Here is a 21,010-nt window from a genome sequence, read left to right as displayed (position 1 = left end):
AGAACAGTCTCTCTGGGACTTCCGGAACCTTATAGCTTTGGGAGCTCTTAGAAGCTGTTTTGCACCACAAGAGGAAAACTGCCTGTGATTAGAGCCAACACAGAGGAAGAAGAACATGGTGATGGAGAGAATGAAAGCAACTCCTGCTGACATAGCTTAAACCTCTGGACCAGGCAGTCCCACACTCGTTTATGGAACCAATGAATTCCACTTCTTTCTTAAACCAGCCAGAGTCATTTCTGCTGTCTCTTGCAACTAACATAGGACTTCACCAGATGTAGGGAAGAGAAACGTTTCCAGCTAAGGAAATGAATAGAAAGGTCTGACCCTGGGAGAAGTCAGTGCCTACAGGCCTCTGCATGTGGTCTGGCTCAGCTGGAGCCTAGGATGGAAGAGAGGAAATGGCTTGGGAAGACACCAGTGCGACAGACAAGGCCCAGCTCATAAAGGATCCTGCATAACTTCTATCTGTCTGTCTATATATCAACAAAGGTTTTCTGTAAAGGGCCAGATAGAGAATATTTTTAACTTTGGCCAAGAGTCCGTATATGGTCTCTCTTAAAAATCATCAGCTCCACCTTTGCAGCAAGGAAGTAGTCATTAAAGAATATGTAAACAGGGACTTCCTGGTGGTCCAGTAGTTAAAAATCTGCCTTGCAATGCAGGGGATGCGGCTTCAGTCCTTGGTCAGGGAACTAAGATCCCATATGCTGCAGGGCAGCTATGCCTGAGCACCATAACTGCGTAGCCCATGCACTCAAAGGAAAGATCCTATGTGCCATACCTAAGACTCAACATAGCCAAACAAACTTAAAAAAACGATGTAAACAGATGAGCATGGCTGGAGGAAGGGGCCAATGTAAGGTATGGGGAGGGGAGGGAAAGTTGGCCTGTGGGCCATAGTTTGCCAATACCTGATCTATATAATATTTCATGGGGGACAAAGCACATTTACAAATGTTCTGTAAGTATGTGAAAAACATTTAAGAGGAGAATGTCTTTTATACACTTAAAAGAGGCAAAAAGCCAGTGTGACTGGAGCCTAGAGTTTATGAAGACACATAAGAGGAAATCAACAGCCAGATCACTTAGGGCTTTATAGATTGTTATATAATAAAGCTCAGACTTTGGGCTATGGGAAGCTAAAAGAGGATTTTTAAGGAACATGATCTATTTGATTATAGTGCTAGCCAATACAAATATATAATTTTTAATTTTCTGCTAACTGTTGCAAAAAGAAACATGTGAAATTAACTTCACTGATATAGCTTCTTTAATCCAAATGCATTCCAAATATTGTAATTTCAACATATAATCAGTATAAAATTATTAATGAGATTTTTCCTTTTTTTTTTTTTTTATCTTTTGTGCAACATCTCTGAAATCCAATGTACTTTTACACTTAAAGCTCATCGCAGTGGGAACTGACGGTATTTCTATGGCTTGATAGCCACTTAGTTAGTGGCTACCATGTTGGGAGTTTCAGGGAGATCTCTGACTGTCATGCAGGGAATGGATTCTTGAGAACCAGAGTGGAAGTGAGGGGAACAAGTTAAGAGGCTGCTGAACTGGTCTAGATGAAAGGTGATGGTCCAAGGTAATAGTAGCAGCAAGATAAATTTGAGATATGTTGAGATAAGGTCTGATGAACTAGTTTTGGGGAGTGAGGTGAAGAGAGGATTGAAAGATGATTTCTAGGGATTGGTATAAACAACTCAGTTGTTGGTTCCATTTTGTGGGTGAGCAAAGCCTAGGAGTGAAACACCAGGTAGGAGCAGAATGAGGAATCTGAATTTAGATACATTAAGTTTGGGATGCCTATTAGGCAGCCAGGAAAGCAGTTAAACAGAGTGGTTCTGTCCCAAGGATCCATCATTAATCTTATGGGCAGAGGTAGTTTTTCATATTTCAAAATCTTTGAAAAAGCAAGTTTTAATCTACATACACTTGGCCCACATTCTCCTCTTCTCCCCCTCCTGTTTCTAAAGAGATTGATTTCACTTTGCCTGAGATGCTACAGTATTTTCAATTTAAATAGAAACCTCAAATAAATTGGATTTAAAACCTTCTCAGGGAAAAAGGAAACAATTTGTTTGCTAGAGTTTAATTTCAAGGCAAGAATCATAACCAGGGCTGTTTTAACCCATCTCTTGATTGCCTTCCATGGCAACACGTGCCCTTGCAAAGGTGGAGGGATTATTGAAATTTCAAGGAGGAGGATGCAGCTGTAGCTACACACTTGAGGAAGCCACGAAAGGGCTCATTGGTTACAGTCCCCAGCCTCTAGGGCTTCTAATCCACCCAGAACAAATAAGTGTCTTTTCTCTTCTTAGCGATTTCCACAGCTACAGGCTACAAAATCTCTCTTGATAGTCGACTCCACTACCTTATCACATGCAAGCCAGCTGGGGGAGAAGGGTAAATGCTGTCAACTCACCAGCTGCTTTAACCAGATGTTTACCTGATTCCAGCCAGTTGTTTCCAAAATACCCGCTTGTTTAAATGAAGCCGCACTCTTCCCAGGCACACTACGTAGGTAATAGTGGCTAAATAAATCTGAACATTTTTTTTCTACTTTGCCAAAGGCTTCCTTAGAAAGTTAGGAAAAGTCCTTCAATCCTGTTTTTCCTTCTGAGACACAGGAGAAGTGGGTTCATTCCTTGGGTCGGGAAGATCCCCTGGAAGAAGGCATGGCAACCCACTCCAGTATTCTTGCCTGAGAATCCCATGGACAGAGGAGGCTGGCAGGCTATACAGTCTATAGGTTCACAAAAGTTGGGCACAACTGAAGTGACTTAGCATGCACACACTGGCAAATGCAGGGTTTAGATACTAAAACTGATGTATCTGATGATAATGTTGATACAATATTGAAACCCAGTCCTTCACTATCATATTTATTAGGGAACATCTATGATATTTTCATTCTTCTCTAACACTCCAGAAAAGAAAAAAAAAAAATGTTTCCATTCTTCTCTGACACTCCAAAGGCAAATTAGAATTATTGTAAAAGTCTTTGTGCCTACTGGATAGAGAATTCAAAATCAAGACAATTAGATTTGAATGCCCAGTTATTCATTTATTAGCTGATTCAGGGCCCCTCATTGGCCACTTGCCTGAGGGCAGTTCATCACTGATTAGCACCTTGAACTCTAATCTTCAGGAATCTTTGAATACTGAACTGAGCATTTTGCTACAGTAAGAAGCTACTGCAAGGATTTAAGAGGAGAGCTCAGAATTGCTGACTCCACTCTAGACACTGCTTTGAAAAGTTTCACGTATACTTCATTTAAATTTGGTAGCAAGGAAAATTTTATTCGTTGCTAAATTCTTATTGAAACAGACTTGAGCTGCTTTCTAAACAACTCATTTAGGCTAAAGTGAAAATTGCTAAACAAAAAAAGCAGCCCATATTTACAAGATTGTTTTTACTTAATTTTGTCTGCGTCAGAGCAGCCAGCGGAAGAACTGGGAAGATCACGGGATTCTGTTTTGGTTTGCATGCATCGTGTTTTTTGGAACTTTGGATTTGAAAACTATCAGGCAAGGTATGAAGTCTCCAGTTCCTTAGCATTCTGGCCATTACTTGCAGTCTGAAACTGAACCACATTCAGAAGTTCAGGCCATCTGCCTGGCCCCTGGGAGGTTTTCCATTGCAGGCCCTGAGTCACACCATGCCTCCATGCCTAAGCACAGCCTGGACTTGGAAATCCCACAGACATGGGTTCAGATCTTCCCTTTGTCATATACTAGTTCACTTGTTGTTGCTGCTGCTCTTTAGTTGCTCAGTCATTGCTGTTCAGTTGCTCAGTTGTGTTCCACTCTTTGCAACCCCATGGACTGCAGCATGCCAGGCTTCCCTGTCCTTCCCTATCTCCCAGAGTTTGCTCAGACTCACGTCCATTGAGTTAATGGTTGCCATCCAACCATCTCCTCCTCTATTGCCTCTTTCTCCTCCTACCTTCAATCTTTCCCAGCATCAGGGTGTTTTTCATTGGTTTCTACCCATGTTATTAATCTTTCTAAGCCTCAGTGGTTTCTGCAGAACCTTAATCTTTCTAAGTCTTAGTTTTCTCATCTATCAAAAGAGGATCTTTACTCAGTTTTTCAGAGAGCACTTGCAAGGTCGTTGTTCTAAGAGAGTGCATTGTATTTATGCAGGCTTCCTTGGTTGCTCAGTTGGTAAAGAATCCACCAGCAATGCAGGAGACTGCCTGCCATGCAGAAGACCCGGGTTCAGTCTCTGGTTTGGGAAGACCCCTGGAGGAGGAAATGGCAACTCACTCTAGTATTCTTGCCTGGAAAATTTCATGGACAGAGGAGCTCGGTGGGCTACAGTCCATGGGGTCGCAAAGAGTTGGACAAGACTGAGCGACTAACACTATTGTACTTATTCAGCAAGTGGCACAAAGCATAGCGCCGTTTAACAATGATGATCTCTCAAGTCTGTGGAATGGACTCATGTTTAAGGCTGTCAACACAGCAGTAATCCTTAAAAATGGTTAACATTTAATTACCCAGATATCATGACATCTGGGCATTTGGCAACTGAAGTAAGATAGATAACTGAGTTACCTACTTCTTATCTGGCTTCTTGGCATTTTATCATCATAACTAGTGCTTTCCAAGGCTTCTCAGAGGCATTTTGGCTTCACCCTGTGTCATCGGTATGCTCATTTCTGAAACCATTTAGACTTATGAGTTTATTGTGAAGCTTTATTTCCAGTAAGTTTTGACAATCAGCCAAGGACAAAATGAATTAAAATACCAAAAATTACAACCCTTTGGGACCCAATTAACCCAAGCAAGGTTATTTTTAAACTTATGAAAAGATAGAAATGTTATGACGGGTCGGAGAGTGTTTGAAAACTCCAGAATTTAATTGCAAATAAAAAAGAATGTCAGTTGCCCAGGAATGTGACCTAAATCCAAAATATTCTAATGTCAGCAAAGGTTTTGGGAAATTTGATAGTACTCTCTGCCAAAGTTCAGGTGGTTCTAATTACAGTCACAAACCATGGAGAGCTTTTCTTAAGAACATACTGTGAATTTCCTTCATTATTTATTTGACAAAACCATGTTCTTGGTTTTAATTTTTCACAGCCAGTTAATTATGCTTCATTATATGCTTCACAAATTATGGCATATTTGTGAAGGGGGAAGTGTGTGTTTATTTCTATAAACATTGAAACGTCTGTTAATGTCAACTCTACCAAAAGGTGATGTGATAAGTTATAAATCAGTTTTATTGGAACATGTAGTCTTTCAGATGTTTCTGCTTGTTCTTTTCATTGGCGTGTGCTGGAGAATTTCCACAGAAAGAAGCACCTATGATGTGGATATGATGTCCACAGGCCTGCAGGAATTAGCACAGATTTCCTCCTTATAAGCATTGATAATCAGCGACCAGTAAAGATGGATATAGACTAGATAGATGGATGTATTTTCAGTACAAACCAGTGTTGTGTGTGGATTCAGTACTTGAGATTCTTAAAGACCAAAACTTTGTAGCTCTGAGTTCATGTAGCTCTGTCTGAGTAGGCTCTACTTGAGAACCTTCCTTAAATTCCCTGAGCCTTACTTTTCTTATCTGTTTAATGGCAATAAAATATCTCTATCACAGGGTTTTGTAAAGATTAGCTGAGGTGATGGATATGATTAGCGTAATACCAGCAGCATGGGAAGTGCTCGATACTCGGTATTTATTGTTGTCTCACTGTTCTTTCAGGTGGTGGTAGAGAGGCTGCTGGTCATTGATTGCCTTTCTGTGCCTCATTTTCCTCATCTCTAAAACAAGACCACATAACTTCTAGGGTCCCTGTGAAGGTTGAATACATGGCTCTGTCACCATTGGCATCATCAACAGAACTAACTTCTATTATGAACTTAGGGATTTGAGAGACTCGGAGCAAAATTCTTTACTTTTATAATCCCATTTAATCCTCACAACTTTCATAGTATTATCCCCATTCGGAAGATAAGAAAACTGAGACTGAGAAAGATAAGAACACTGAGAGTCACTTCACAAGTCACATAGCTAGTCATAGAAAGATTGAGATTTTATGTCTTACATATATTAACTTCACAGGCTTTGCTTTTCATCATTCTATCATAATACTAGCATTTACAGACTTAGACTGCTTTGTACCTAGGAAAGTAAAGGTAATGAATGAGATAAATTGAGGTGGGAGCGGTTGTGCCAACTGGAGAGGAGCCTGCCTCATGTGAAGGGTAGCCAGTCCATTATCATGAGGAAGGAAAGAGAGTCCAGTGTTATCATGTCTCTGATCTTTCAAGAAAAGCCCAGGACTCAGATTTTTATATGAAATCTCCTGGCTATTAAATGCTTACAACTAATTCATATTTTATTTTATTTTTTTTTTCTTCTTTTTATTAAAATCCTCCTCCCTCCTCCCTCCCCATACCATCCCTCTGGGTCGTCCCAGTGCACCAGTCCCAAGCATCCAGCATTGTGCATTGAACCTGGACTGGCATCTCGTTTCATACATGACATTTCACATGTTTCAATGCCATTCTCCCAAATCTTGCCACCCTCTCCCTCTCCCACAGAGTCCATAAGCCTGTTCTATACATCAGTGTCTCTTTTGCTGTCTCGTATACAGGGTTATCGTTACCATCTTTCTAAATTCCATATATATGCGTTAGTATACTGTATTGGTGTTTGTCCTTCTGGCTTACTTCACTCTATATAATAGGCTCCAGTTTCATCCACCTCATTAGAACTAATTCAAATGTATTCTTTTTAATGGCTGAGTAATACTCCATTGTGTATATGTACCACAGCTTGCTTATCCATTCATCTGCTGATGGACATCTAGGTTGCTTCCATGTCCTGGCTATTATAAACAGTGCTGCGATGAACATTGGGGTACACGTGTCTCTTTCCCTTCTGGTTTCCTCAGTGTGTATGCCCAGCAGTGGGATTGCTGGATCATAAGGCAGTTCTATTTCCAGTTTTTTAAGGAATCTCCACACTGTTCTCCATAGTGGCTGTACTAGTTTGCATTCCCACCAACAGTGTTAGAGGGTTCCCTTTTCTCCACACCCTCTCCAGCATTTATTATTTGTAGACTTTTGGATCGCAGCCATTCTGACTGGTGTGAAATGGTATCTCATAGTGGTTTTGATTTGCATTTCTCTGATAATGAGTGATGTTGAGCATCTTTTCATGTGTTTGTTAGCCATCTGTATGTCTTCTTTGGAGAAATGTCTATTTAGATCTTTGGCCCATTTTTTGATTGGGTCATTTATTTTTCTGGAGTTGAGCTGAAGGAGTTGCTTGTATATTTTTGAGATTAGTTGTTTGTCGGTTGCTTCATTTGCTTTTATTTTCTCCCATTCTGAAGGCTGTCTTTTCACCTTGCTAATAGTTTCCTTTGATGTGCAGAAGCTTTTAAGTTTAATTAGGTCCCATTTGTTTATTTTTGCTTTTATTTCCAATATTCTGGGAGGTGGGTCATAGAGGATCCTGCTGTGATGTATGTCAGAGAGTGTTTTGCCTATGTTCTCCTCTAGGAGTTTTATAGTTTCTGGTCTTACATTGAGATCTTTAATCCATTTTGAGTTTATTTTTGTATATGGTGTTAGAAAGTGTTCTAGTTTCATTCTTTTACAAGTGGTTGACCAGATTTCCCAGCACCACTTGTTAAAGAGATTGTCTTTAATCCATTGTATATTCTTGCCTCCTTTGTCAAAGATAAGGTGTCCATATGTGCGTGGATTTATCTCTGGGCTTTCTATTTTGTTCCATTGATCTATATTTCTGTCTTTGTGCCAGTACCATACTGTCTTGATAACTGTGGCTTTGTAGTAGAGCCTGAAGTCAGGTAGGTTGATTCCTCCAGTTCCATTTTTCTTTTTCAAGATCGCTTTGGCTATTCGGGGTTTTTTGTATTTCCATACAAATTGTGAAATTATTTGTTCTAGCTCTGTGAAGAATACCATTGGTAGCTTGATAGGGATTGCATTGAATCTATAAATTGCTTTGGGTAGTATACTCATTTTCACTATATTGATTCTTCCAATCCATGAACATGGTATATTTCTCCATCTATTAGTGTCCTCTTTGATTTCTTTCACCAGTGTTTTATAGTTTTCTATATATAGGTCTTTAGTTTCTTTAGGTAGATATATTCCTAAGTATTTTATTCTTTTCGTTGCAATGGTGAATGGAATTGTTTCCTTAATTTCTCTTTCTGTTTTCTCATTATTAGTGTATAGGAATGCAAGGGATTTCTGTGTGTTGATTTTATATCCTGCAACTTTACTATAATCATTGATTAATTCTAGTAATTTTCTGGTGGAGTCTTTAGGGTTTTCTATGTAGAGGATCATGTCATCTGCAAACAGTGAGAGTTTTACTTCTTCTTTTCCAATTTGGATTCCTTTTATTTCTTTTTCTGCTCTGATTGCTGTGGCCAAAACTTCCAAAACTATGTTGAATAGTAATGGTGAAAGTGGGCACCCTTGTCTTGTTCCTGACTTTAGAGGAAATGCTTTCAATTTTTCACCATTGAGGATAATGTTTGCTGTGGGTTTGTCATATATAGCTTTTATTATGTTGAGGTATGTTCCTTCTATTCCTGCTTTCTGGAGAGTTTTTATCATAAATGGATGTTGAATTTTGTCAAAGGCTTTCTCTGCATCTATTGAGATAATCATATGGTTTTTGTTTTTCAATTTGTTAATGTGGTGTATTACATTGATTGATTTGCGGATATTGAAGAATCCTTGCATCCCTGGGATAAAGCCCACTTGGTCATGGTGTATGATCTTTTTAATATGTTGTTGGATTCTGATTGCTAGAATTTTGTTTAGGATTTTTGCATCTATGTTCATCAGTGATATTGGCCTGTAGTTTTCTTTTTTTGTGGCATCTTTGTCAGGTTTTGGTATTAGGGTGATGGTGGCCTCATAGAATGAGTTTGGAAGTTTACCTTCCTCTGCAATTTTCTGGAAGAGTTTGAGTAGGATAGGTGTTAGCTCTTCTCTAAATTTTTGGTAGAATTCAGCTGTGAAGCCGTCTGGACCTGGGCTTTTGTTTGCTGGAAGATTTTTGATTACAGTTTCAATTTCCGTGCTTGTGATGGGTCTGTTAAGGTTTTCTATTTCTTCCTGGTCGAGTTTTGGAAAGTTGTACTTTTCTAAGAATTTGTCCATTTCTTCCTCATTGTCCATTTTATTGGCATATAATTGTTGATACTAGTCTCTTATGATCCTTTGTATTTCTGTGTTGTCTGTTGTGATCTCTCCATTTTCATTTCTAATTTTATTGATTTGATTTTTCTCCCTTTGTTTCTTGATGAGTCTGGCTAATGGTTTATCAATTTTACTTATCCTTTCAAAGAACCAGTTTTTGGCTTTGTTGATTTTTGCTATGGTCTCTTCTGTTTCTTTTGCATTTATTTCTGCTCTAATTTTTAAGATTTCTTTCCTTCCACTAACCTTGGGGTTCTTCATTTCTTCCTTTTCTAGTTGCTTTAGGTGTAGAGTTAGGTTATTTATTTGACTTTTTTCTTGTTTCTTGAGGTGTGCCTGTATTGCTATGAACTTTCCCCTTAGGACTGCTTTTACTGTGTCCCACAGGTTTTGGGTTGTTGTGTTTTCATTTTCATTTGTTTCTATGCAAATTTTGATTTCTTTTTTGATGTCTCTGATCTTTCAAGAAAAGCCCAGGACTCAGATTTTTATATGAAATCCCCTGGCTATTAAATGCTTACAGCTAATTCATATTTTAAAATGCTGTGATGGTCAGAGGAAATAAATCTGCATGCAAAGTTCCATTTGTTGTATTGACTCTGTATTATTCTCTGCTTCTAAGTCACTTCAGTCATGTCCGACTCTCTGCGACCCCATAGACGGCAGCCCACCAGGCTCCCCCGTCCTTGGGATTCTCCAGGCAAGAACACTGGAGTGGGTTGCCATTTCCTTCTCCAATGCGTGAAAATGAAAAGTCAAAGTGAAGTCGCTCAGTCGTGTCCGACTCTTAGCGACCCCATGGACTGCAGCCTACTAGGGTCCTCCATCCATGGGATTTTCCAGGCAAAAGTACTGGAGTGGGGTGCCATTGCCTTCTCCAGTATTATTCTCTAGAATAGTGATTCTCAAATGTGATCTCAAATGTGACCCTACCCCCGAAGCTGGGGTCCCTTAGATTCTTTCAAGGCAGCTGCATGTTCAAAACTTCTTTCACAATAGCAATAATCTTTTTTTTCATTGACACTTGCACGAATGATACAAAAGAAACCATGGGTAAAATCGCTGTTGCCTTAGCATAAATTAAGGCAATTTCTCCAAAACATATCAGTAACCATTGTTTTATTCACCAACATATGCTCACAATAAAATGTTTTAAAATGCCCATTTTACTTAAGAATGCCATTAATAAAGCAGTAAAAGCTACTCATTTATTTAATCTAAACCTTTGAACACACATATTTTAAATAGTCTGTGGGATAAACTGATAAGTTTACATAAAAGTATTTTTTCTAGAAGGACGACTAAGTAATTGATCAGAGAGCAAACTAAACTAGCCACTTTTTTAATGGAATATCATTTTTATCAAAAAAGTTGACAAACTATGATTATTCAGATTTATTCTTTGGCATACATTTTCTTTATTAAAAAAAAAAGTAAGCCTGTCACTTCCAAGGGAAACAACTGACAATATTTGTTGCCAATGATAAAGCTCAAGCTTTCAAGTGAAAAATTAAAATTTTGGAGAACTTAAGCTTGACAGATTCCCAGTTCTTACAGACTTCTCTGATATAATTGGTAGTTATATTAACAAATGTGATTTTTAAAATATAATAACATATGTCAATATTTGAAAAATCTGCTTAATTCAGTAAACCAATACATCCCAGTGAATATACTACAGAATCTTGCATGGAGGTAAGATCATTCAAAGTGAAGATGACTGAACTGTCGTGTTAATAAGTATGGAAAGTTCATTGATGCAATTTCAGAGCTGTATTGAAAATAAACTTTAAGAAATGACTACTTTTTTAGTTTTGAGTATCAAAGAATATCCACAACTATCTTTAAAGACTCTTATGATAATATAATATCCTTATATAATATCAGGACCCCCCTTTTCCTACTACACAACAGACTGAGTATGGAAGCAGATATGAAGCTCCAACTTCCTTTTATTAAGCCAGGCGTTAAAAAGATTTACCCACTGTAAAACAAACCACTCTTCTTGCTTATTATTTCATGTTGAAAATGTAATTTCTTTTCATTACAATAAGTAAGTATTAACATGAGATTTATTATTCAGTTCAGTTCAGTCGCTCAGTCGTGTCTGACTCTTTGTGACCCCATGAATCGCAGCATGCCAGGCCTCCTTGTCCATCATCATCACCCGGAGTTCACTCAAACTCACATCCATCGAGTCGATGATGCCATCCAGCCATCTCATCCTCTGTCGTCCCCTTTTCTTCCTGCCCCCAATCCCTCCCAGCATCAGAGTCTTTTCCAGTGAGTCAACTCTTTGCATGAGGTGGCCAAAGTACTGGAGTTTCAGCTTCAGCATCATTCCTTCCAAAGAACACCCAGGGCTGATCTCCTTTAGAAAGGACTGGTTGGATCTCCTTGCAGTCCAAGGGACTCTCAAGAGTCTTCTCCAACACCACACTTATGTTTCAAAGGTTAAACCAATAAATATATGTTTTAATTCCTAATTCAGTATTCATAAATAGTACCAGATAAAGTTATTTGGGATCCCCAACCATTTTTAAGAGTATAAAGGGATCCTGAGACCAAATCATATGCTCATCACTTCTCTAGAACAGTGCTAGTCTATTATTCTATTATTATTCTATTATGGATGAGCAGTGTCAACACCACCTGGGAAATTTTTTTTTAATTATTATTATTTACTTTACAATATTGTATTGGTTTTGCCATATATCAGCATGCATCCGCCACGGGTGTACACACGTTCCCCATCCTGAGCGCCCCTCCCACCTCCCTCCCCATACCATCCCTCAGGGTTGTCCTAGTGCACCAGCCCCAAGCTTCCTGTATCCTGCATCGAACCTGGGCTGGCAATTCGTTTCTTATATGATACTATACATGTTTTAATGCCATTCTCCCAAATCATCCCCCACCTCCCTCTCCCACAGATCCCAAAAGACTGTTCTATACATCTGTGTCTCTTTTGCTGTCTCGCATACAGGGTTGTCGTTACCATCTTGCTAAATTCCATATATATGCGTTAGTATACTGTATTGGTGTTTTTCTTTCTGGCTTACTTCACTTTGTATAATAGGCTCCAGTTTCATCCACCTCATTAGAACTAATTCAAATGTATTCTTTTTAATGGCTGAGTAATACTCCATTGTGTATATGTACCACAGCTTTCTTATCCATTCATCTGCTGGTGGACATCTAGGTTGCTTCCATGTCCTGGCTATTATAAACAGTGCTGCGATGAACATTGGGGTACACATGTCTCTTTCCCTTCTGGTTTCCTCAGTGTGTATGCCCAGCAGTGGGATTGCTGGGTCATATGGCAGTTCTATTTCCAGTTTTTTAAGGAATCTCCACACTGTTCTCCATAGTGGCTGTACTAGTTTGCATTCCCACCAACAGTGTAAGAGGGTTCCCTTTTCTCCACATCCTCTCCAGCATTTATTGCTTGTAAAAATTATAGAACGCTTCATGAATTTGCGTGTCATCCTTGTGCAGGGGCCATGCTAATCTTCTCTGTATAGTTCCAATTTTAGTATATGTGCTGCCAAAGCGAGCACTGGGAAACTGTTAAAAATGTAATTTCATAGACTTGACCATAGACCTACTAAATCAGAATCTCTGGGTATACATCCCAGAAATCTGCATTTTAACATCTTTTAGGTGATTCTGAAGCTCACTAAAGATAAGTTGTTCTACATCGAATTGTATTGATCACATATCTCATCAGTTAAAAAAAAGTTGGAGTACATACCCTCAATTTATGTATACTTGCATATTTATCTATAGATTAGCACTTCTGCACTATTTCATGAATATCAGATAGAAATGGAAACATGTACAAAACTAGAAATTAGAGAATGAGATGTTTTCTCCTCTGTATATTGCACCTCTGTGTGGAGACTGGTCCTTGTGGGTCCCCAGTTATAACTACATTGCTTCATAAATTAGATTTGTAAACAAAACTCCCTTTCCTCCTGTGATTGAGTCGTGATCAGTTAAGAAGCAGTGCCTCTTTCTGACTCTAGTCTGTTTCAACCAGTGCACTTTTTTGCATCAAGCCTTTCCCAAAACACTCAAAGAAGACTTCTGTGTCACTGAGATTCTCTTTTATAAAAGTTGAGAAACAAAGCAAAGGGAAGCCAGACTACAAAGAGAATTTCTGAGCAAGCTGCTTTTCTGATGGTCTGCATTCCCTCTCTTTTTTTCCTGAGTTCATCTGATCTCTCCGTGAATGAAAGAAGAAACCAATGAATGAATCAGAAAGGAGTGTTTGCTCAAGTTCTGTTGTTTCACTGTAGTCCTTCATTCTTCATTTTATTCATGGATGGCTTTTTAGTCCTGAAGTTTCAAGATAAGTGACTTTGGACTCTTAAATGATTGTTTGTGATGTTTCCATATTTATTTTGTAGAGAAAGCAAGAGAAAATCAAGAAGAAACATTTTGTTTTTTTTTCTTGGTGTTGGAAGGAAAGCCTTTTTTTAAAAAAAGAAACTATTGCAGGAAGACATTTTCACCTTCAAGTTCCTGGAAACTTAGCAGTAGAAGTGGAAGCATATGGTTAAACTATGTAAATATATTTCCCACATTAGCCTGATTGTAAGGATGAGCTGGAGCAGGTTTTCAACATGGATTTCTCAGCTCTACTCCATCTACTGAGTATAATCTCCAGGGGAAAAAACTGGGAATTTATTTATTTATTTATTTTGGGGGAATTTATTTTTTGACAAACATTTTAGATGACTTTTTATGATCAAGCAAATTTAGATACTGCGTGATTCAGTTCAGTTCAGTAGCTCAGTTGTGTCCGACTCTTTGTGACCCCATGAACTGCAGCACGCCAGGCCTCCTTGTCCATCACCAACTCCCGGAGTCTACCCAAACCCATGTCCATTGAGTCAGTGATGCCATCCAACCATCTCATCCTCTGTCATCCCCTTCTCCTCCTGCCCTCAATCTTTCCCAGCATCAGGGTCTTTTCAAATGAGTCAGCCCTTTGCATCAGATGGCCAAAGTATTGGAGTTTCATCTTCAACATCAGTCCTTCCAATGAACACCCAGGACTGATCTGCTTTAGGATGGACTGGTTGGATCTCCTTGCAGTCCAAGGGACTCTTAAGAGTCTTCTCCAACACCATAGTTCAAAAGCATCAATTCTTCAGTGTTCAGCTTTCTTTATAGTCCAGCTCTCACATCCATACATGACTACTGGAAAAACCATAGCCTTGACTAGATGGATCTTTGTTGACAAAGCAATGTCTCTGCTTTTTAATATGCTGTCTAGGTTGGTCATAACTTTCCTTCCAAGGAGTAAGTGTCTTTTAATTTCATGGCTGCAATCACCATCTGCAGTGATTTGGGAGCCCCCAAAAATAAAGTCAGCCACTGTTTCCACTATTTCCCCATCTATTTGCCATAATTAGAAAGAATGAAAACAGATTTAAGGATAATGAACCATGCTGCTGCTGCTGCCAAGTCGCTTCAGTCGTGTCCGACTCTGTGAGACCCCACAGATGGCAGCCCACCAAGCTCCCCCGTCCCTGGGATTCTCCAGGCAAGAATTCTGGAGTGGGTTGCCATTTCCTCCTCCAATGCATGAAAGTGAAAAGTGAAAGGGAAGTTGCTCAGTTGTGTCTGACTTGTAGCGACCCCATGGACTGCAGCCCACCATGCTCCTCTGTCTATGGGATTTTCCAGGCAAGAGTACTGGAGTGGGTAATGAACCATATCTAGTTATATATTGTAAATGGGCTTCCCAGGTGGCACTAGTGGCAAAGAACCTGCCTGCCAGTGCAACAAATGTAAGAGATATGGGTTCAGTCCCTAGGCCAGGAAGATCCCCTGGAGGACAGCATGGCAACCCACTCCAATATTCTTGCCTGGAGAATCCCATGGACATAGGAGCCTGGTGGGCTATAGTCCGTGGTGTCACAAAGAGTCAGACACAACTGATGATACCTGGTATTTTCATTCAGTGAGCAACATCCCCTGGGGACTTAGTGTAGAGGGATGAGATGGTGCCAGGAATCTCTGTTGACTCTTTCCTAAAACACGCAATGGTATTAGTGTGGCAGAATAGTTTAGAGATCCCTGTTTGGTATCTGACAAACCAGATTCCACGTATGATCTTATTTGCCATGTATTCATTTGTGAGCTTAACCTCTTTAAGTCTGTTTCCTGAAAATTAGAGCCAATAGTATCAACTACAGGGTTGATGGTAATGATTAAATATAACACCTCACCTGCTAAAACTTTTAGGCTTTCACTAACTACCTTTGTGATCAAGAATCTAAACCTTGATAAGCCTCAGTTCCCTTCTCTGTACAATAGAGATGGTAAAAAGAACTAGCTGGGTCCTTGTCTAATAGTTGAGGGCCAGGATCCATTCTCTTCCTGCTTTGTAGAAGAACCCATATTCAAATTGAGTATCAAATTGCACAGCTAAAAATGTACCCCAGACTCCCATCACAGACAAGCATGGCCTTTGCAGTATAAGTTCTAGATCTTAGATAGTCCTTCTAGAGAACTTTCCTCCCTTCTACCATTTGCTGTCACAAAACAGATGTGAAGACTCTAGTGGTCATCTTGGATCATGCAATAATTCTGAAAATGGAAGTCACACGTGATGAATGAATTCCTAATTCCAAGCCCATGGCTGTTTACCTTTTAAGTTACCTTCCTTAGAAGAAATCAAACTTCTTTTTAAGCCCCCTGGTGGCTCAGAGGTTAAAGTGTCTGCCTCCAATGCGGGAGACCCTGGTTCGATCCCTGGATTGGGAAGATCCCCTGGAGAAGGAAATGGCAACCCACTCTAGTATTCTTGCCTGGAAAATCCATGGGCGGAGGAGCCTGTTAGGCCACAATTCATGGGGTCACAAAGAGTCAGACATGGCTGAGCGACTTCACTTTCACTTTCATTCTTGCACTAATACAACTTAATGCAATTAAGGAACTTAATGCAATTTCTAATTGGTGCACGATCTCATAGGGGTTTTGGAAGGATAAAATTAGATAAATCACATGAAACAGCTATACAGGGCCTGGCACATGGATCATGCTATTAAAAGTGATAACATTTATTTAAACAAGGCCTAGATTTCCTAGGACTTGGCAAAGGTCATGCTGATTCTCCTTTGGACTGTGGACAATGTGATTTTCTGTGGGGCTAAGTCACAGCCACAGTGGAAAACAAAGAAACACACCAGACGCTCTCTTAACTGACCTCTAACCCAACACCAGGTGAATGGAGACTGTCCCTCCCTCTGTAAAAATATCCCAGTGGAGACCAGCAGTGCAGTGAGGCTTCTATTAGGTCACCTTCTAGCTCCCCTGAGTATTCGCTGTTCTCACCTGTTGAACTGTATACTTACCAAGAGTCAGTGTTTTCAAAACTTTTCATGCCTGTTATATTTGCTATTGAAATATGCGATTCAATTTTATATAAAATCTGTAATTTAATATTTTGAAAAATTCCATTAGAGAGAAACATTACCCTTTTGTACATGGGAAAAATCATTTAGAAATTTGGAAGTATTTTGTGTTCTCCCTTAAATTCTCATTTTACTTGAAAGGAAACAAAACTGGCATCAAGCATGATGCTTAATAAATGTAGTTTATGCAAGAATGACTACTTGGAACCTCCAAATCTGGACTCTTATTTTGAGAAAAGTCCTCAGCTTTACATTTCTAAGTTGGCAAATAATTGTACAATTAGTAGTTTTAAGTTGCGCCGAAATGTATATGAGGTGTATGTAGCAACTTGCCATTTATTGCTTTCACAGAATTTTCAGCTCACCAGCTGCCATTCTCAATCATTTTGGGTTAGGGGGGCACACTTTCAGTTCCATCCAGAGTCCACACTGCTGCAGGCAGTGCCTGAGGACAGATATCTAAAGCAACTCAGGGTTGATTGTGAGGGTTCAGAGAGACACATGCTCCCTTGGCTCCCATGTGGACCAAAAAAGAAAGGAAACTGAGAAAGGAATTTACATCAAAGCAAGTTAGGAAACGCCAAACTTTCTTCACAGGCTTAAAGGGAAAAGTGATCTCCATGGACAGTGATTTAAGAGGCATCCTTTGAAGGGCTCCTGTTTGTTCTGCAGGGTTTTCCCACTTGCCTCTTGAAATAGAATGATAGTGAAACTTCTTTCCCTCAAGCAAGAGAGAAAAAAAAAGACAAACAGACCTTCTCAAATCAAATACCACTGTGTCTATGGTTTGTGTGAAGAATGCTTGAAGTTGTTATCCTTTGGGACCTGGAAAGAGGGTAGCAAGGCTTACCTTCTTATCCATCATGATCAGCATTAAAGAGTATCAGTGCCAATGCAAATAAATTATGAAACAACATAGTATCTTAAGGAAGATAGTTTTCAAGATGGTCTTCGTCAATTTCTTCCCTCTGTGTGTACGTGTGCTGCTCTGCATGTCCAGACTTTAAGTGTAGCTCCTTTCCCTTCACCCTGGGATTTCCTTAGTGTTTGCTGGACCAATAGAATGTGAGAATAGTCATGTTCTAAACTTATAACTCTAGCCTCTAAGGAGACTTGCAGTTTCCCCTGATATTGTGGAATTACCCCTGTTGGAATGATCCCTATCAAAACCCAGCTTCATTGCTGTGGGAAGTCCAGGCCATATGGAGAGGTCACGTGTAGGCTCTCCAGTCAGCAGTCTCAAAAGCATTCCCAGCCAACAGCAGCAGCAGCTGCCAGCTCTCCAAGTAAGCCATCTTTGATGCCGAGACTAGTGAATGCTTTAAATGTCTAAAGATCCCAACTGACTACAGCCTCAGGAGAGACACTAAGCAAGAGCCACACAGAAAAGCCTATTAACCCCCAAAATGGAAAGAGCATATTGCTGTTTTCAGCTATGAATGTCAAGACTGGGTTCATATGAATCCTGACTATGCCTGTATTATCTATATAAATATAGATAATATATTTACTATATAGACAGTTACTTAACCCTTCTCTATCTAGTTTCTTCATCTTTATGGTGTGGGTAATAATATTACCTGTCTCATTAAGTGGTCCTTAGGACCACATATGATTGTCCTGCATTTAAAGAATATAGCATGTGGTAAGATACTATCAGCAACACTATTATCATCATCATCTTTACTGTTACCAACACTGCCACTACCATTGATATTGGTGTTTCTTACCAGTTTTTAGGAGGAAAATGAGAGACTTCTGATTTGGTCTTCAGGAAAAAGCCTACGAAAATCAAAAACAAAAATGACCAGTTTGTTCACAGTTCTTGGAAAAATGCCTTTTACATAGTAAATACTTGGAATATATTAGCATTTATTATAATATCACTGTTTTTTTTTTAATTGTCCGTGTTCCTGGGTAAACTATTCCAGTGCTCTACCAACTATTCACATTTTCAAGACATATTTAAGCCTTTTATTGTCTCTAAGGTAATGGTTCCTAGAAGTGACACAATTTAATTATTTAATATATGTCCATTAATTCACTCAACAAGTATGAAGTATCAGCACTATGACAGATATTTGGTACTGGAGATATGGCAAGAAAGGAAGACAGATATTCAATGTGTAATTATAGAGCATAAGGGGAGTTTAAAAAACAGAGAAACAAGACTTTGATGGTACATTTTAGAGGACTCTAGTATGATCTGGGACTGGAATATATCAAGAAAATCCTTTCTGGCCAAGCTGAGACCAAAAGGAAAGATGAGTGGACCTATGACAGCAGGTCACAAACACAGTTGGATGGTTGGAAGCACAGAGTGTTGGTGTGCCCAACTAAAGCAGCAGCCAGAGTAAATATCTTTAGCTAGGAAAGAGCATGTTTCCTCCAGGAAATGAAAGCAGATGGAGTGTGACTGGATACAGTCAAAAAAGCTTGAGAGGTGTCTGGAAAAGTAAGCAGGACTTTCTACACTCAGGTGAAGATTTTGACTTTTTCCTAAAGATATGTAGAATACAGTGAGGGTTTTGGATAAGGAAAGTGACAGAGAATGGTGGATTTGTTTGTTTAAATGGCTCTGACTGTTTTTTATAGAAAGGGCTGAAAGGATACACATGTAGCCCAGGAAGAAGAGTATAATAGCTTGCACTGGGAAGTGGTGGTGTGGATGAGGAAAAATACTCTGGAATCACTTGCCATTGGATAATTATCCCCAGTTGGTAGCCAACTAATGGAATTTTCACCAAAGATCCACTTGGATCTGATGCTACTCCAGGGAGCATCGCCTATGAGAGAAACCGATTACCAATCCCTTGCTTGGTAGTCAGTAGACTCTTAACTAACAGTGGCTTGGAGTTCAGTCCCTGGTATTATAAAAAAAAGTTGAGAGATTATGGAGTCAGAATTTGAATCCTGACTCAGCAATATTTGACTGTCATATGACCTTGAAAAAAATCACTTCTCTGTGCCTCTGCTTCCTCTTCTGTGAAATAGACATAGCCCTAAGTGTCTACCCGGAGAAGGCAATGGCACTCCACTCCAGTACTCTTGCCTGGAAAATCCCATGGATGGAGGAGCCTGGTAGGCTGCAGTCCATGGGGTCGCCAAGAGTCGGACACGACTGAGCGACTTCACTTTCACTTTTCACTTTCATGCATTGGAGAAGGAAATGGCAGCCCACTCCAGTGTTCTTGCCTGGAGAATCCCAGGGACAGGGGAGCCTGGTAGGCTGCCATCTATGGGGTCACACAGAGTCCGACACGACTGAAGTGACTTAGCATAGCATAAGTGTCTACCTCATGGGATTCCAGTTAGGATTAGAAGTATGAAAAGTATTTGTAATCACACCTGGAATGAAGAGAATCTTAAGTAATAAGTATTACTTTGTAATCATTCATTCTACACATATCTATCAAAGGAGGCACTGGGATGTCCCCATGTTCAAAGATATTTATACTCAATAAGTATTGGGTTAGAAATCACAGAGAGAAATGGGTGCTGGGAGCTGAGTACAGTGCTGGAGCCGTGCAAAACATGAATATCAATTCAGAAAAGCACACTTGGCTAAGTGGGTATGAGAGGCTGTATCTCCCTAAAGCAGAGTCTATTATTTAAAAAAAAATAACAACAGCAACAAGAAAAAGGCTAAGGGTATTCGTGACTGAAAACATGGTAATTGCAGAGCCCAAAATGTCACTGGAAGTTCAAGATGGCATGAAGACACAGTTTTCTTTCAAAAGCCAATTTAAAAAGAGGATTTTTTGAAAGTCTATTCTGGATCATAAAAATGCACCCCCCCCCACAGTTTTTTGGTGTATTTTTTGTTTTTTTGTTTTTTTTTGAAAGAATACTATTTTAGTGGTGGTGGTGGTGATGGTTTAGTCGCTAAGTTGTGTCTGACTCTTGCAACCCCATGGACTGTAGCCCACCAGGCTCTTCCATCCATGGGATTCTCCAGGCAAGAATACTGGAGTGTGTTGCCATTCCCTTCTCCAGGGGATCTTCCCAATCCAGGAATCGAACTCTGGTCTCCTGCATCACAGGCAGATTCTATACCAACTGAGCTACCAGGTGGCTCAGACAGTAAAGCATCTGCCTACAATGCTGGGGACTGGGTTCAATCCCTGGGTCGGGAAGATATCCTAGAAAAGGAAATGGCAACCCACTCCAGTATTCTTGCCTGGAAAATCCCATGGACGGAGGAGGCTGATAGGCTACAGTCCATGGGGTCGCAAAGAGTCAGATAAGACTGAGCAACTTCACTAATTTTAGTGGCCTCCATATAGAAGGTAGGAGAAGGCAATGGCACCCTCACTCCAGTAATTTTGCCTAGAAAATTCCATGGACGGAGGAGCCTGGTAGGC

At 39.8% G+C, this 21,010-nt stretch overlaps 1 protein-coding gene and 1 non-coding gene across 5 annotated transcripts in view; one reads left to right on the top strand and one right to left on the bottom strand.

The window, feature by feature from the left end:
- TAFA1 (TAFA chemokine like family member 1) overlaps positions 1–21,010 on the top strand; it is a 601,276-nt gene that overhangs the window by 447,458 nt on the left and 132,808 nt on the right. The gene's annotated exons all lie outside the window — the stretch shown is intronic.
- On the bottom strand, positions 12,670–12,776 carry LOC147348273 (U6 spliceosomal RNA). The gene has a single exon (XR_015152010.1). It is a non-coding gene; the product is annotated as a U6 spliceosomal RNA (small nuclear RNA).

This window comes from Bos grunniens, chromosome 22 (genome assembly GCF_055505025.1).
Source record: "Bos grunniens cultivar Pamir isolate PY7600 chromosome 22, Bosgru_T2T1.0, whole genome shotgun sequence".
NCBI classification, from domain to species: domain Eukaryota; kingdom Metazoa; phylum Chordata; class Mammalia; order Artiodactyla; family Bovidae; genus Bos; species Bos grunniens.
Note: the sequence above shows the minus strand (reverse complement) of the source record. Positions and strands in the feature narration are given on the sequence as shown.